This window comes from Giardia intestinalis, chromosome 4, assembly GCF_000002435.2.
Source record: "Giardia intestinalis strain WB C6 chromosome 4, whole genome shotgun sequence".
Taxonomy (NCBI): Eukaryota; Fornicata; order Diplomonadida; family Hexamitidae; genus Giardia; species Giardia duodenalis.
Window position 1 is genome coordinate 1,734,196 of NC_051859.1, and position 16,532 is coordinate 1,750,727.

The 16,532-nt window shown below is 52.0% G+C and overlaps 8 pseudogenes across 2 annotated transcripts, besides 2 other annotated features; all 8 read left to right on the forward strand.

The window, feature by feature from the left end:
- Window positions 1-35: 35 nt before the first annotated feature.
- Window positions 36-1,907, forward strand: GL50803_00137611 (pVSP; annotated as a pseudogene; the record flags this gene model as incomplete).
- Window positions 1,908-1,958: 51 nt separating this feature from the next.
- Window positions 1,959-5,012, forward strand: GL50803_0040571 (pVSP; annotated as a pseudogene; the record flags this gene model as incomplete).
- A 75-nt stretch (window positions 5,013-5,087) lies between these two features.
- On the forward strand, window positions 5,088-7,040 carry GL50803_00114277 (annotated as a pseudogene). Its single transcript has one exon.
- Window positions 5,088-7,040: a sequence feature (pVSP).
- An 84-nt stretch (window positions 7,041-7,124) lies between these two features.
- Window positions 7,125-8,876, forward strand: GL50803_0050208 (pVSP; annotated as a pseudogene; the record flags this gene model as incomplete).
- A 53-nt stretch (window positions 8,877-8,929) lies between these two features.
- On the forward strand, window positions 8,930-10,675 carry GL50803_0026590 (pVSP; annotated as a pseudogene; the record flags this gene model as incomplete).
- Window positions 10,676-10,738: 63 nt separating this feature from the next.
- On the forward strand, window positions 10,739-12,513 carry GL50803_0050210 (pVSP; annotated as a pseudogene; the record flags this gene model as incomplete).
- A 53-nt stretch (window positions 12,514-12,566) lies between these two features.
- On the forward strand, window positions 12,567-14,315 carry GL50803_0050211 (pVSP; annotated as a pseudogene; the record flags this gene model as incomplete).
- Window positions 14,316-14,327: 12 nt separating this feature from the next.
- On the forward strand, window positions 14,328-16,316 carry GL50803_00115085 (annotated as a pseudogene). The gene has a single exon.
- Window positions 14,328-16,316: a sequence feature (pVSP).
- Window positions 16,317-16,532: the final 216 nt, after the last annotated feature.

Sequence of the window (16,532 nt, forward strand, 5' to 3'; positions counted from 1 at the left end):
TATAGTGTATGATAATGGGTGATAGAGGGTGATAGTGGAGTGAGATATGCACAGCAGCCAGTGATGGACTGTGCACTGCTTGTAAGGCAGATAACAAGTACATATTCCAGAATGGGGCAGAGAAGGTGACCCCTGGTAATGAGTGCATACTCTGTCATGATATCAAGGGAGCAGATGGATATACGGGGGTGGCTAACTGCGCCACATGTACAGCGCCAGCTAGTAGTACAGGACCTGTCACATGTACTGCCTGTCAAGATGGGTACTATAAAGATAACGATGCATGTACCAAATGTCATGCCGACTGCGAGACATGCAATGGAGCCGGTCAAAATGCATGCACCCTCTGTGCGAGCGGGAAATATCTCGATGGGAACAATTGTGTAGAGGCTAATCAATGCACTGGAAGTAAGTACCCCGACCCAAGCACCGGCAAGTGCACAGCTTGTAACGCTCAAGAAGTGGGGATAGATGGATGCGACACATGTGAGTATGATACGACGCTGCAGAAGCCGAAGTGCCTGACATGTACTGGTAAGATAGTCAAAGAAGAGGCCGACGGGACGACCACCTGCATTGCTGAGGGGGCTTGTACCCAAAACGGGAACGATGGTCCGAACTTTCTAACTGAACCGAACAAAAAGTGCATTCTCTGCAGTAATAATGTAGATTCAACCCCTGGCAATACAGGTGTTCTTGGTTGTAGCACATGCTCTAAAGCTAATTCTGGTACAAATCCTCAGTGCAAGACATGCCTCGACGGATACTACAATAGCGCAAATAGTGGTAGTGGTACCGCTACATGCACAGTCTGTGGCGAGAATTGCGCCACCTGCACTCAAGCTGGCAATAATCAGTGTACTAAATGCAAGCCTGGATTCTTCATGAAAGGCAGTGGTCCTACTGGTGAGTGCCTTCCTTGTGATAATGCACAGGAGGGCATCGATGGATGTGCTGAGTGCACTGGTCCTGCAGGATCCCTCAAGTGTACAAAGTGCAAGCCTAACAGGAAGCCCGTTGGAACCTCAGACAACTATACATGCACAGAGAAGACCTGCGAGGATGAGACTGCGTGTGGTGGTACCTCTGGAGCTTGCAATGCCATAGTAATTGATACTGATGGCAACACAAAGCACTACTGTTCATACTGTGGAGATAGCAGTAAGTATCCTATAGATGGTCTCTGTGCTAGTGAGGCTCAAAGTAATACTTGTAACAACCATGTCTGTGAGTCTTGTACTACGGGGTACTTCCTATACATGAACGGCTGCTATGATGTGTCGAAGCCTCCTGGTAATCTCATGTGCTCCAAAGCAACAACAGCTGGTGTCTGCACAGAAGCAGCCAACAATAAGTACTTCGTAGTCCCAGAAGCAAAGGCTACTGATCAGTCTGTACTAGCCTGTGGTAACCCCCTGGGCACATTGATAGGCACTCAAGGTACTGCTAAGGCATACGTGGGGGTGGATGGCTGCTCCCAGTGTACAGCCCCAGCAGCTCCATCTGATGGTGGTATGACCCCCGCTGTGTGCACCTCTTGTGACAATAGTAAGAAGCCCAACCTGGCTGGGAGCGGGTGCTTCCCATGTGCCGTTGTTGGATGCTCGCACTGTGATATGGACAACAAGTGCTCCGCCTGCACAGAGGGGGGCAAGAGACCCAACAAGGAAGGGACAGCATGCTTTGAATGTAACGTGGAGGGGTGCGCTTATTGTAGTGGTGCTAATAAGTGTGAAGAGTGCAGCGATGGGTTCAAATTAGAGGGTGACAAGTGCGTGTCTTCTGGCACCAACAGGAGCGGGCTGTCTACTGGCGCCATCGCGGGCATCTCCGTCGCTGTGGTCGTTGTCGTGGGGGGCCTCGTGGGCTTCCTCTGCTGGTGGTTCGTGTGCAGGGGGAAGGCGTGACTTAGGTAGTGAATGCTGTACAATGTGTGATAGAGGGTGATAGTATGATAGTGGAGTGTGATATGCACAAAGGCCAGTAGTGGAGTGTGCACTGCTTGTAAGGCAGATAACGGCCTGTTCAAGAACCCGGCTGCAACACCAGAGAAGGGTAGCGAGTGCATCCTCTGTCATGATGTCAATGGGGCAGATGGATATACAGGGGTGGCTAACTGCGCCACATGTACGGCACCAAGTGGTAGTCCAGGAGCGGCCACGTGTGATACCTGCAGAGATGGATACTATAAGAACGCTCAGACATGTGAGAAGTGTGATCAGTCCTGTCTGACCTGTGAGACTACAGAGACCCAGTGTACCTCTTGTAAGGGAAATACGTTCCTGAAGGATAATGCATGCGTGAATAGTGATGGATGCACTGGAAACACTTATGCTGACCCTGTGACAATGACCTGCAAGGCGTCTGGTATAGTAGATTGCACCACGTGTGAGTACAACCCGGCAACTGGGGGCCCAAAGTGCACGGCATGTAATGGAGCTAAGATAGTCAAGGAAGAGGCCGACGGGACGACTACGTGTATAGACGCCGGCACCTGCACTCAAAGCGGAGCAACTGGTGAGAACTTCTTGAGCGACGGAGATGCCGAATGCATACTATGTAGCAACGATAGCAGCAAGACAGATAATAACAAGGGAAGCCCCGGTTGCGGGACCTGCAGCAAGAACGGCGCTAAGCCAGAATGCAAGACGTGCCTCGATGGCTACTACGACAGCGGGAACGGTAACCCCGCCGTATGCGTTGCGTGCGCTGGCGATTGCGGAAAGTGCGGGCCAGGAGGCGCTATAGATACCTGTGAAAAGTGCAAGCCAGGGTTTTTCTTAAAGAATGACGGGACCAAGAAGTGCGTCCCATGCGACGATCCGACAGATGGAGTGCCCGGCTGTGCAACGTGCACCCTCTCTGGCTCGTTTACTTGTGACTCTTGTAAGGTGAACTACCAAAAGAAGGTAGGGGCTGGAGGAGCGGTCACGTGTGTGAAGACTTGCGAGGACCCCACGGCTTGTGGGGGGACAGCTGGCGCCTGCGATGCCATGATAATTGATGATCAGGGTAACACAAAGCACTACTGTTCCTACTGTGGAGAGACCAATAAGATACCAATTGATGGGAAGTGTGTTGATAGTGGTAGTATAAATGGTAATACTTGTAACAGTCATACATGTACATCATGTGCTGCTAATTACTTCTTATATATGGGTGGTTGTTATAAAGCAACAGAGGTGCCTGGTAGCCTCATGTGCAAGACCGCTGACAACGGTGTCTGTACCGCTGCTAATGCCAACAATAAGTACTTCGTAGTACCAGGGGCAACCAATCAGAATCAGTCTGTGTTGGCCTGTGGTAACCCCCTAGGCACACTAGTAGGCACTCAAGGTACTGCTAAGGCATATGTGGGGGTGGATGGCTGCTCACAGTGTACGGCCCCAGCAGCTCCATCTGATGGTGGTATGACTGCTGCTATATGCACTTCTTGTGACAATAGTAAGAAGCCCAACAGGGATGGCAGTGGGTGTGTGCTGTGTCCTGTGAGTGATTGCAAGAGCTGTGTGGTGGATAATATATGTGAAGAGTGTGTTGATGGGCTCTACTTCAAAGCTGGTGAGACACCCAGCTGTGTTAGTGCAGAGGCGTGTACTAATGAGGAGGGCTTCTTCATCGACGCTACCGAGAAGAAGTGCACCGCGTGTGCAGATGATAATTGCGCTGTGTGCGCGGCCAAGGAGCAACAGAAGTGCAGCCGGTGTAAAACGTCTGGGACCAAGAAGTACCTGATGAAGGATGGCGAGTCCACAACCGGCACGTGCGTTGACACAGCTGGTTGTCCGGCAACCCACTACGTTGATGAAGAAGCAAAGGAGTGCAACACCTGCGTTTCAGGAGGGACGGTGGACTGCACCACTTGTGAGAAAGGCGCCAACGGAGTGGTTTGCAAGACATGTACGACTGATACGAAGACCATCTTTGGTCTCAACAGAAAGTCGTGCGTTGCTAGTTGCCCTGCTAACTCTACCCCCAAGGCCACCGGGCAGGGTAGCCAAATGTGCGAGTGCAACGAAGGACTCCAACCTAATACTGAATCGACTGAATGCCAACCAATCAGTAACTGTAACACAGAGCACTGTTTGGAGTGCACCGGTGAAGGTGCCGATAAGGAGGTCTGTACAAAGTGTCTGTCTGAGTACTACCTCACCCCAACCAGTCAATGCGTATCTGACTGCACGACCCTCAAGGGCTACTACGGAAATGACACTGACAGAAAGTGCAAGAAGTGCAACGATGCGTGCGTAGAGTGCAAGGGTGAGGGCGCTGATAAGTGTACGGCTTGTCCTGCTGGGAGGATGCTTCAGTATACAGATGCTGATACTCCTGCCAATGGGGGCACGTGCATGAACCAGTGCAGCGTGAGCCCTGCAAACGATGGATGCGCAGAGTGTGGGGCCCAAATAGGAGGAACTGCATACTGCTCAAAGTGCAAGAACACTCAACAGGCACCACTGGATGGCAACTGTGCGGCCAATACGCGAACACGATTTTGCACTACGGTGAGTAATGGAGCATGCACTCAATGTGAAAATAACTACTTCCTCAAAGATGGTGGTTGCTATCAGACAGATAGACAGCCTGGCAAGCAAGTGTGTACTACAGTGCAGGGAGGAAAATGTACAAAATGTGCCAGTGGTCTAACGGCTGATAATGGCGATTGTTCCAATAAAAGGTGCCATCTTAGCTGCGAGACATGCACGGCTGCTAACGACGCTAACGCCTGTGCTACATGCAGCACTGGATATTACAAACCGCAGAGTGCTGGGACAAAGTGTAATCCGTGCTCTGAGGGGCTCGCTGGGTGCAGGCAGTGCACGGTGTCATCCACCGGTGCGTTCATGTGCCTCGTGATGGGCGACGGCACTGGCGACAACACCGGCGGAAGCGTCAACAGGGGCGGGCTCAGCACAGGCGCCATCGCGGGGATCTCCGTCGCTGTCATCGTTGTCGTGGGCGGCCTCGTGGGCTTCCTCTGCTGGTGGTTCATATGTAGGGGGAAGGCGTGACTTAGGTAGTGAATGCTATACAATGGGTGATAGAGGGTGATAGAGGGTGATAGAGGGTGATAGTGTGATGATAGTATGATAGTGCTATGTGGTGTGCTGTGCTCTGTGGGTGATAGTGATAGTGTGGGACTCCTCTTCATGGGCGGGTGCTACAAGACAGAGAGTCAGCCCGGCAGTGAGATATGCACAGCAGCCAAGGATGGAGTATGCACTGCTTGTAAGGCAGATAACGGCCTGTTCAAGAACCCTGCTGCACCTCAGAAGCCTGGTAGTGAGTGCATACTCTGTCATGATGCCACAGGAGCAGATGGATATACGGGAGTAGAGAACTGCGCACAGTGTACCAAGTCAGACAGTAATAAGGGGGCAGCCACGTGCACCGAGTGTCAAGATGGATACTATAAGAACGCTCAGACATGTACCAAATGTAATGACGCTTGTCTGACTTGCGATGGAAGTGGCCAGAATGCGTGCACATCGTGTCCAGAGGGGAAGTACCTGAAGGGTGATAACACTTGTGTAGATGCTAATCAATGTGGTGCTGATAAGTACGCAGACAAGAAGACCTGGACCTGCAAGGCATGTGATCCCGACATAACTGGGTGCACCGCATGTGCATACGAGGATGCCACCGGCGGCCCTGTTTGCAGTACATGCGGTAGCCCCAATAGCTTGGTCAAAACTGCCAGTGATGGCACAACAACGTGTGTCGATGCAAATGGGTGCAAAGAAGGGGGCATGCACTTCGTTGACGATGGTAACACCAAGTGCATATTATGCAGTGATACTAATGGAGGAAGTCCAAATGATCAGGGAAAGGATAACTGTAAGAAATGTACTAAGGCTAATTCAGGACAACCACCGGAGTGCTCAGCGTGCCTCGATGGATACTTCTTTGATAATAGTGCTAAGACATGTACAAACAAGTGCGCCCCCAACTGTGCCATGTGCTCTGAAGCTACGACAGAAAATAAGTGCCTGACCTGCAAGGAGGGGTTCTTTCTGAAGGTTAGTGGTACCCCAGGACAATGCTTCGCCTGTGATAGCGTAGAGAATGGTGGCATAGATGGGTGTGCTGAGTGCACAAATAGTGGCACATTTAAGTGTACAAAGTGTAAGGTGAACTACAGACCCAGCGGAGACTCTTCGACTGGGGTCACGTGTACCAAGATTTGTGAAGACGAGACTGCCTGCGGGGGTACTTCTGGTGCCTGCGATGCCATGATAATTGATGATCAGGGCAACACAAAGAATTATTGTTCCTATTGTGGAGATAGTACTAAGGTACCAATTGATGGACTATGTGTCAGTACTGGTAGCAATGCAAATGGTAATACTTGTACCAGTCATACATGTACATCATGTGCTCAAGGGTACTTCTTGTATATGGGAGGGTGTTACAGTGTATTAACTCAGCCGGGTAAGTCCATGTGCAAGACATCAAGTAAGGAGGGGATATGCACAGAGGCAGCAAGTAATAAGTACTTCCTGGTACCAGAAGCAACCAATGCTCAGCAGTCTGTATTGGCTTGTAGTAACCCCCTTGGCACACTAATAGGCACTCAAGACAAAGCTAAGGCATACGTGGGGGTGGATGGCTGCTCCCAGTGTACAGCCCCGACACCTTTGACTGGGGCTGGTATGGCCCCCGCTGTGTGCACAGCGTGTAGCGGCACCAACAAGCCCAACCTGGCTGGGAGCGGGTGCTTCGCATGTGCTGTTGAGGGATGCTCGCACTGCAATAGAGACAACATGTGCGAGAAGTGTGATAACAACAAGAAGGTGAGCCCCGGGAGGAAGTCATGCGTGGATGGCTGTCCCAGCAACTCCACTGACACCGACTCTGTCTGTGTGTGCAACGATGGATACAGCCCTGATGATGCTGGGGCCTCCTGTGTGTCCTCTGGCGCCAACAGGAGCGGGCTCTCCACGGGGGCCATCGCGGGGATCTCCGTCGCTGTGGTCGCTGTCGTGGGGGGCCTCGTGGGCTTCCTCTGCTGGTGGTTCGTGTGCAGGGGGAAGGCATGACTTAGGTAGTGAATGCTGTACAATGTGTGATAGAAGGTGATAGTGGGTGATAATGGGTGATAGTGGGTGATGATAGTGTGATAGTGGAGTGACATATGCACACAGGCTAGTGATGGAGTGTGCACTGCTTGTAATACAGCTAACGGCCTGTTCAAGAACCCGGCTGCACCATCAGAGAAGGGTAGTGAGTGCATACTCTGCTGGGACACGGTGGGAGATGGCGCGACGAAGGGAGTCCAGGGCTGTGCCACATGTACAGCACCAGCTAATAATAAGGGGGCTGCCACGTGTACTAAGTGCCAAGATGGATACTATAAGAACGCTCAGACATGTGTCAAATGTAATGAAGCTTGTCTGACCTGCGATGGAAGTGGCCAGAATGCGTGCACATCGTGCCCAGAGGGGAAGTACCTGAAGACTGACAAGTCATGCGTGAATAATAATGGATGCACTGGAAACACTTATGCTGACCCGGAGTCGGGGAAGTGCCTTCCTTGCAACACGATAGATCAAGCATGTACCCAGTGTGAGGTTGATTCGACTACCAAGAAGCCGAAGTGCACAGCTTGTGATAACAGTGGGAAAAAGGTAAAGACGGCCATCGATGGCACCACAACGTGCGTTGATGTGAGCTCTAATTGCGTGGATGCTGATCACTTCAAGGCAGATGGTGACTCAGCGTGTGTCTTGTGCAGCGATACCAGCGGATCAGACCCAAAGAACAAAGGCATTGCTGGCTGTAAGGCTTGCACGAAGACAGCGAGTGCTAATCCAACCTGCTCGGAGTGCCTAGCTGGATACTACAGTAGTGGTAGTGGTACGGTTACATGCACAGCCTGTGGACAAAACTGTGCCACCTGCACTCAAGCTGGCAACAATCAGTGCACTAAGTGCAAGGCAGGGTTCTTCCTGAAAGGCAATGGTCCCGGTGAGTGTGTCCCATGTGATGATGCACAGAATCAAGGGATCGAGGGCTGTGCCGAGTGCACTGGTACTACAGGATCCCTCAAGTGTACTAAGTGCAAGCCTAACAGGAAGCCCGCGGGAAACCAAGACAACTATACATGCACAGAGAAGACCTGCGAGGATGAGACTGCATGTGGTGGGACAGCTGGCTCTTGTGATGCCACAGTGATTGATAATCAGGGCAATGCAAAGCACTACTGTTCCTATTGTGGAGAGGCTAATAAGTTCCCTATCAACGGTGTCTGTGTTGAAAGTAGTCAAAAGAACGGGAATAACTGTAACAGTCATACATGTACATCATGTGCTCAAGGGTACTTTATGTACATGGGAGGGTGCTATGATGCGTCGAAGGCTCCCGGTAGTCATATGTGCAAGACCGCTGACAACGGTGTCTGTACTACTCCCAATGCCAACAATAGGTACTTCCTGGTCCCAGGGGCATCCAACACTGATCAGTCTGTGTTGGCTTGTAGTAACCCATTAGGCACACTAGTAGGCACTGGTGATACTGCTAAGGCATACGTGGGGGTACTCAACTGTTCACAGTGCACAGCCCCAGCAGCTCTGTCTGATGGTGGTATGGCTGCTGCTATATGTACCTCCTGTGACAGTAGTAAGGTGCCCAACAGGGATGGCAGCGGGTGTGTGCTGTGCTCTGACACCAACTGCAAGAGCTGTGTGATGGACGGTGTGTGTGGGGAGTGCAGTGATGGGTACAGTCTAGAGGGTGGCAGGTGCGTGTCCTCTGGCGCCAACAGGAGCGGGCTCTCCACGGGGGCCATCGCGGGGATCTCCGTCGCTGTCATCGCTGTCGTGGGTGGTCTCATAGGGTTCCTCTGCTGGTGGTTCGTGTGTAGGGGGAAGGCGTGACTTAGGTAGTGAATGCTCTATAGTGTATGATAATGGGTGATAGAGGGTGATAGTGGAGTGAGATATGCACAGCAGCCAGTGATGGACTGTGCACTGCTTGTAAGACAGCTAACGGCCTGTTCAAGAACCCTGCTACAGCACCAGAGAAGGGAAGGGAGTGCATCCTGTGCTCTGATACGACAGATAGAGACGGGGTCACGGGAGCCGCTGGATGCTCAGAATGCTCCCACACGGGCACTAGCGGACCGGCCACATGCACTGTCTGCCAAGATGGATACATTAAGAAGGGTGATGCATGTGAGAAGTGTGATCAGTCTTGTCTGACCTGCGATGCAAGTGGTCCGAATCAGTGTACATCGTGTCCAGAGGGGAAGTACCTGAAGAGTAATCAATGTGTACAAGATACTGGATGCGATGGAAACACTTATGCTGACCCAGAGTCGGGGAAGTGCAAGGCATGTAGTACGATACACGCAGAGTGCACGGCATGCTCCTTCGACAAGGCCACGGGGAAGCCAAAGTGCACAAACTGCGGTGCCAGTAAGATCCCCAGGACGACCCTCGACGGGACCTCGACCTGCGTGACAAAAGGGTATACAGAATGCCAAGGAGCAGACAAGGAGCTGTTCATGAAGGAGGACCAATCGGCGTGCCTGCTGTGCGGAGATACTAAAGAAGCTAGCAACGATAAGGGGGTCGCTAACTGTAGGACGTGCACTAAGAATGCAAATGACTCCCCTCCAACTTGCACAGCGTGCCTCAATGGATACTTCTTTGAACAGTCATCAAACACTTGTTCGGCTTGTGGGGCCAACTGTGCCACATGTTCAGCTAAAACTGCTGAGGATAAGTGCTTAACATGCAAGGAGGGGTTCTTCCTGGCCGGCACCGGCGAAGGAAAGTGCATCTCGTGCGAGAATGGTAATGATAGTGGCTACAGCGGGCTTGCAGGATGCCTCTCTTGCACAGCCCCAGCCGCCCCGGGCCCGGCCAGCTGCAACCGCTGCAAGATCGGCTACAAGTTACAGGGAACAACGTGTGTGAAGACCTGCGAGGATGAGACTGCCTGCGGGGGTACTTCTGGGGCCTGCGATGCCATCGTAATAGATGATAAGGGCAACACAAAGCACTACTGTTCATACTGTGGGGATAGCAGTAAGTATCCTATAGATGGTCTCTGTGCTAGTGAGGCTCAAAGTAATACTTGTAACAACCATGTCTGTGAGTCTTGTACTACGGGGTACTTCCTATACATGAACGGCTGCTATGATGTGTCGAAGCCTCCTGGTAATCTCATGTGCTCCAAAGCAACAACAGCTGGTGTCTGCACAGAAGCAGCCAACAATAAGTACTTCGTAGTCCCAGAAGCAAAGGCTACTGATCAGTCTGTACTAGCCTGTGGTAACCCCCTGGGCACATTGATAGGCACTCAAGGTACTGCTAAGGCATACGTGGGGGTGGATGGCTGCTCCCAGTGTACAGCCCCGACACAGCTAGAGGCTCCTGGTATGACCTCCGCTGTGTGTACTGCCTGTGACAGTGGTAGGAAGCCCAACAGGGATGGCAGTGGGTGTGTAGTATGCTCTGACACCAACTGCAAGAGCTGTGTGATGGACGGTGTGTGTGGGGAGTGCAACAGTGGCTTCAGTTTAGACAATGGTAAGTGTGTGTCCTCTGGCGCCAACAGGAGCGGGCTCTCCACGGGGGCCATCGCGGGGATCTCCGTCGCTGTGGTCGCTGTCGTGGGGGGCCTCGTGGGCTTCCTCTGCTGGTGGTTCGTGTGTAGGGGGAAGGCGTGACTTAGGTAGTGAATGCTGTACAATGTGTGATAGAAGGTGATAGTGGGTGATAATGGGTGATAATGGAGTGTGATATGTACAGCAGCCAGTGATGGAGTGTGCACTGCTTGTAACACAGCTAACCAGTACATATTCCAGAACAAGGCTACGACAGTGACCCCTGGTGGGGAGTGCATACTGTGCCATGATGCCACGGGAGCGAATGAGAACAAGGGAGTGGCTAATTGCCTCAAGTGCACGGCACCAGCTAATAGTCCAGGGGCTGCCACGTGTACTGAGTGCATGTCTGGCTTCTCAGGAGACTCGTGTGCTACTCAATGCGGAGGAGACTGTGCCGCCTGTGATAAGAGTAACCAAAATCAGTGCACCTCTTGTAAGACTGGGAAGTACCTGAAAGAGAATCAATGTGTGGAAAAAAGTGCATGTAACAACAATCACTACCCCGATGACACTAGCATGACCTGCGTCGCCTGTAGCACCATACAAGATTGCACAGCATGCACAATGGACCAGTCCACGGGGAAGCCAAAGTGCACTAACTGCGGTGCCAGTAAGATCCCCAGGACGACTCTCGACGGAACCTCGACCTGCGTGACAAAAGGGTATACAGAATGCCAAGGAGCAGACAAGGAGCTGTTCATGAAGGAGGACCAATCGGCGTGCTTATTATGCGGAGACAATACTGAGGATACATCTGAGTCCAATAAAAACCAGGGAACTCCTAATTGCAAGACCTGTACCAAGACAGCATCCACTAAACCGGTCTGTGAGACGTGCAAGGATGGCTTCTTCTTTAATACTGGTGATAAGACATGTACAAACAAGTGCGATGCCACCTGCAAGACGTGCTCTGCTGCTACAGATGCTAACCGATGCTTAACTTGTATGCCCGGATACTTCCCCATCGATAGTACAGATCAACAAGGGAAGAAGTGCGTCCCATGCGATAGTGTGGACGACAAGGGTCGCGAAGGGTGCAGTGTCTGCTCTAACAATGGTGGATTCAAGTGTACTGAATGTAAGGTGAACTATAAGAAGCAGTCCAATGGAGATGCAGGGGATGACTATACATGTGTGAAGACTTGTGAAGACCCCACGGCTTGTGGGGGGACAGCTGGCGCCTGCGATGCCATGATAATTGATGATCAGGGTAACACAAAGCACTACTGTTCCTACTGTGGAGAGACCAATAAGATACCAATTGATGGGAAGTGTGTTGATAGTGGTAGTATAAATGGTAATACTTGTAACAGTCATACATGTACATCATGTGCTGCTAATTACTTCTTATATATGGGTGGTTGTTATAAAGCAACAGAGGTGCCTGGTAGCCTCATGTGCAAGACCGCTGACAACGGTGTCTGTACCGCTGCTAATGCCAACAATAAGTACTTCGTAGTACCAGGGGCAACCAATCAGAATCAGTCTGTGTTGGCCTGTGGTAACCCCTAGGCACACTAGTAGGCACTCAAGGTACTGCTAAGGCATACGTGGGAGTGGATGGCTGCTCCCAGTGCACAGCCCCGACAGCTCTAACAACAGCTGGCATGACTGCTGCTATATGCACTGCCTGTGACAGTGGTAAGAAGCCCAACAGGGATGGCAGTGGGTGTGTGCTGTGCTCTGTGGGTGATTGTAAGAGCTGTGTGATGGATAATATATGTGGGGAGTGCAACAGTGGCTTCAGTCTAGACAATGGCAAGTGTGTGTCCTCTGGCAGTAACAGAAGCGGCCTCTCCACGGGGGCCATCGCGGGGATCTCCGTCGCTGTCATCGCTGTCGTGGGTGGTCTCATAGGGTTCCTCTGCTGGTGGTTCGTGTGTAGGGGGAAGGCGTGACTTAGGTAGTGAATGCTCTATAGTGTATGATAATGGGTGATAGAGGGTGATAGTGGAGTGAGATATGCACAGCAGCCAGTGATGGACTGTGCACTGCTTGTAAGACAGCTAACGGCCTGTTCAAGAACCCTGCTACAGCACCAGAGAAGGGAAGGGAGTGCATCCTGTGCTCTGATACGACAGATAGAGACGGGGTCACGGGAGCCGCTGGATGCTCAGAATGCTCCCACACGGGCACTAGCGGACCGGCCACATGCACTGTCTGCCAAGATGGATACATTAAGAAGGGTGATGCATGTGAGAAGTGTGATCAGTCTTGTCTGACCTGCGATGGAAGTGGTCCGAATCATTGCACATCGTGTCCAGAGGGGAAGTACCTGAAGACTGACAAGTCATGCGTGAATAATAATGGATGCACTGGAAACACTTATGCTGACCCGGAGTCGGGGAAGTGCCTTCCTTGCAACACGATAGATCAAGCATGTACCCAGTGTGAGGTTGATTCGACTACCAAGAAGCCGAAGTGCACAGCTTGTGATAACAGTGGGAAAAAGGTAAAGACGGCCATCGATGGCACCACAACGTGCGTTGATGTGAGCTCTAATTGCGTGGATGCTGATCACTTCAAGGCAGATGGTGACTCAGCGTGTGTCTTGTGCAGCGATACCAGCGGATCAGACCCAAAGAACAAAGGCATTGCTGGCTGTAAGGCTTGCACGAAGACAGCGAGTGCTAATCCAACCTGCTCGGAGTGCCTAGCTGGATACTACAGTAGTGGTAGTGGTACGGTTACATGCACAGCCTGTGGACAAAACTGTGCCACCTGCACTCAAGCTGGCAACAATCAGTGCACTAAGTGCAAGGCAGGGTTCTTCCTGAAAGGCAATGGTCCCGGTGAGTGTGTCCCATGCGATGATGCACAGAATCAAGGGATCGAGGGCTGTGCCGAGTGCACTGGTACTACAGGATCCCTCAAGTGTACTAAGTGCAAGCCTAACAGGAAGCCCGCGGGAAACCAAGACAACTATACATGCACAGAGAAGACCTGCGAGGATGAGACTGCATGTGGTGGGACAGCTGGCTCTTGTGATGCCACAGTGATTGATAATCAGGGCAATGCAAAGCACTACTGTTCCTATTGTGGAGAGGCTAATAAGTTCCCTATCAACGGTGTCTGTGTTGAAAGTAGTCAAAAGAACGGGAATAACTGTAACAGTCATACATGTACATCATGTGCTCAAGGGTACTTTATGTACATGGGAGGGTGCTATGATGCGTCGAAGGCTCCCGGTAGTCATATGTGCAAGACCGCTGACAACGGTGTCTGTACTACTCCCAATGCCAACAATAGGTACTTCCTGGTCCCAGGGGCATCCAACACTGATCAGTCTGTATTGGCTTGTAGTAACCCATTAGGCACACTAGTAGGCACTGGTGATACTGCTAAGGCATACGTGGGGGTACTCAACTGTTCACAGTGCACAGCCCCAGCAGCTCTGTCTGATGGTGGTATGGCTGCTGCTATATGTACCTCCTGTGACAGTGGTAAGAAGCCCAACAGGGATGGCACTGGGTGTGTGACATGCTCTGACACCAACTGCAAGAGCTGTGTGGTGGACGGTGTGTGTGGGGAGTGCAGTGATGGGTACAGTCTAGAGGGTGGCAGGTGCGTGTCCTCTGGCGCCAACAGGAGCGGGCTCTCCACGGGGGCCATAGCAGGGATCTCCGTCGCTGTCATCGCTGTCGTGGGGGGCCTCGTGGGCTTCTTGTGTTGGTGGTTCCTGTGTAGGGGGAAGGCATGACTTAGGTAGTGAATGCTGTACAGTGATAGTGATAGTGCTATGTGGTGTGGGGGTGATAGTGGTGGTGTGGGACTTCTCTTCATGGGCGGGTGCTACAAGACAGAGAGTCAGCCCGGCAGTGAGATATGCACAGCAGCCAAGGATGGACTGTGCACTACTTGTAATACAGCTAACGGCCTGTTTAAGAACCCGGCTACAGCACCGAAGTCTGGTAGTGAGTGCATCCTCTGCTGGGACACGGTGGGAGATGGCGCGACGAAGGGAGTCGAGGGCTGTGCCACATGTACAGCACCAGCTAATAATAAGGGGGCTGCCACGTGTACTAAGTGCCAAGATGGATACTATAAGAACGCTCAGACATGTGTCAAATGTAATGAAGCTTGTCTGACCTGCGATGGAAGTGGCCAGAATGCGTGCACATCGTGCCCAGAGGGGAAGTATTTGAAGACTGATAGTAAGACTTGTGTAGAGGCGTCTGCCTGTGCAAAGGGCACCTATGCCGACGAAGCAACCAGAAAGTGCGAATCCTGTACCGCAGGCTCAGGTGCCGGCGGTACGGCAGGAGTGCAAGAATGCGCTGCGTGTGCATATAATAAGGCCAGCGGAAAACTGGAATGCTCTGAATGTACCGGCGGAGCCAAGATCCCCAGGGTGTCTTTGGATGGTACCTCGACCTGCGTGGCGAAGGACTACGCCGGGTGTGCCGGACAAGACAACGCTTTGTTTATAGTAGAGGACAAGTCCAAATGCCTTTTGTGCGACGACGTTGAAACGGGGACAGATCCGAAGGATCAGGGCGTCGCCGGCTGTAAGGCTTGCACGAAGACCTCGAGTGCAAAGCCCACTTGCACAGAATGCTTGGAGGGATACAAAAGTACCGGAGTTGGTTCAGTAACATGCACCCCCTGTCACGCCAACTGTGCCACATGCTCAGCTGAAACTGCTGAGGATAAGTGCCTGACCTGCAAAGCAGGGTTCTTTCTAGTTGATGTTACGGGTGGGAAGAAGTGTGTCCCATGTGATAGCAAAACCGATAATGGCATCGATGGGTGTGCCGAGTGTGATAACAGTACTGGATCCCTCAAGTGTACAAAGTGCAAGGTGAACTACAAGCAGAGCGGTACCGGTCCTGTTACATGTACCAAGACTTGTGAAGATGAGACTGCATGCGGGGGTACCTCTGGCGCCTGTGATGCCATCGTAATAGATGATAAGGGCAACACAAAGCACTACTGTTCATACTGTGGGGATGACAGTAAGGTACCGATTGATGGGAAGTGTGTTGATAGTGGTAGTATAAATGGTAATACTTGTGCTAAAGGTGTATGTACACAGTGTGCTCAAGGATACTTCTTATACATGGGAGGCTGTTATAAGGTAGCAAGTCCACCTGGTAACCTCATGTGCACTGAAGCAACAACAGCTGGTGTCTGCACAGAGGCGGCCAACAATAAGTACTTCGTAGTACCAGGAGCATCCAATCAGAATCAGTCTGTATTGGCATGTGGTAACCCATTAGGCACACTAGTAGGCACTCAAGGTACTGCTAAGGCATACGTGGGGGTACTCAACTGTTCACAGTGCACAGCCCCAGCAGCTCTGTCTGATGGTGGTATGGCTGCTGCTATATGTACCTCCTGTGACAGTGATAGGAAGCCCAACAGGGATGGCAGTGGGTGCTTCGCATGTGCCGTTAGTGGATGCTCGCACTGCAACAGGGATGACATGTGCGAGGCATGTAATGATGGTAAGAAGGTGAGCCCTGGGAGGAAGTCATGCGTGGATAAGTGTCCCAGCAACTCCACTGACACCGACTCTGTCTGTGTGTGCGACGATGGATATAGCCCTGACAGCAGTGGGACCTCCTGTGTGTCTATGAGCACCAACAGGAGCGGGCTCTCCACGGGGGCCATCGCGGGCATCTCCGTCGCTGTCATCGCTGTCGTGGGGGGTCTCATAGGGTTCCTCTGCTGGTGGTTCCTGTGTAGAGGGAAGGCGTGACTTAGGTAGTGAACGCTCTGTTGGTGGTTAGTGCTCAGTGAGCGTCTGCTGTCCATCCACTCGGTGCTGTTCTGAGGGCAGTGTGCGCTGGATGCGGTCTCCAGGATCACTCCGCGGCCGGGGCGGGGTGGGTAAGGACCTGCATGCAGAGACTCGTGGTGTAGCAGGGAACTGACTGGTCTGTAGTTCAACAGAGACGGGGATCCAGTAGCTAAA